This window comes from Limulus polyphemus, unplaced genomic scaffold (assembly GCF_000517525.1).
Source record: "Limulus polyphemus unplaced genomic scaffold, Limulus_polyphemus-2.1.2 Scaffold1178, whole genome shotgun sequence".
Lineage (NCBI taxonomy): Eukaryota > Metazoa > Arthropoda > Merostomata > Xiphosura > Limulidae > Limulus > Limulus polyphemus.
Window position 1 is genome coordinate 17028 of NW_013666788.1, and position 1084 is coordinate 18111.

The following is a 1084-nucleotide window of genomic DNA, read 5'->3' on the forward strand; positions in this document are numbered from 1 at the left end:
GACTTGTTAGCGATAAATTCAATGATGAATAAACAGCACACACTTTATTTGTTTTCAAATAATATATATTTGGAACAAGGTAAACGTATGTACAATAAACTGTTCACACTATAGAGAATATAAGCATATCGTAAACGTTATCAGTATATGTATAGTTCTCCTCTTCTTGTCAAAAGTCCACTTAGGCCTGTTTACATACTTTAGAATCTCGATGGACAAGCCGAACTGTTTTCTGTAATACTATCACAATATTAGTCTGGTGTGATTTACTTATGATTATGGTCTTCTTTCTTCTGAAGATCATACGTTCCTTTTGTCAGAGTGCACTCAGGCTGATTCAATTACTTTAGAATTTCGCTTTGATGGAATAAACTTATTTTTTCTTGTTTCCTTTTCCATTGTTACCATATTTTTCGGTGTATAAGACAAACTTTTTTACTCCAAAATTTGATGTCAAAATCTGCTTGCGTCCTATACACTGAAGGTATGAATAATGTATATGTATGTATACAATATACACAAGCCATGTGTAAATATATTTAAATAGGCATGCATAGTTTAGTTCAATTGAGTGTGTTATTTATAACAATAGTAGCTTTTTTTTCTTTTGAAAACATAACTATTTATAATGCTCCCTAAATAATAAAAAAAATAAATTATAGTGAAAGCAATGAAGATTTTGTAGGTTTTGAACCAAACTAAATAACAGTAAACCTTTTTTTGATTTATGGTATTTTCTTATTTTGATGTTTTGAGCTCTTTTGTGTTTAGAACAATATATACTAATTTGTAAAGTATCAAATTGAATTTTAATTCAATAAATATCTTTCAAATGTGACTGTAGCTTTTTTTTTTCCCCAAAACTTTGTCTTCAAAATAAGGGTGTGTCTTATATTCCAAAAAATACGGTAGTTTCACTCTAATATATATTAAATGTTAGGCCTATGTCAGTCGTTAGGCCTATCACTTTTACTTTACTTAACTTCACACCACCTATATTCTCTTTGCTTTTATCTGTCTGCTGCTTTCCCCTCATCTCATGCTATTTATATCTTTATTACATAGTCGTCTGGCCACTTTCTAT

At 29.4% G+C, this 1084-nt stretch overlaps 1 protein-coding gene across 1 annotated transcript in view; it reads left to right on the top strand.

Annotated features, from left to right (window-relative positions):
* The window catches only part of LOC106462479 (ADP-ribosylation factor-like protein 8B), a 19568-nt gene that overhangs the window by 15849 nt on the left and 2635 nt on the right, over positions 1-1084 (top strand). The window lies entirely within an intron of this gene.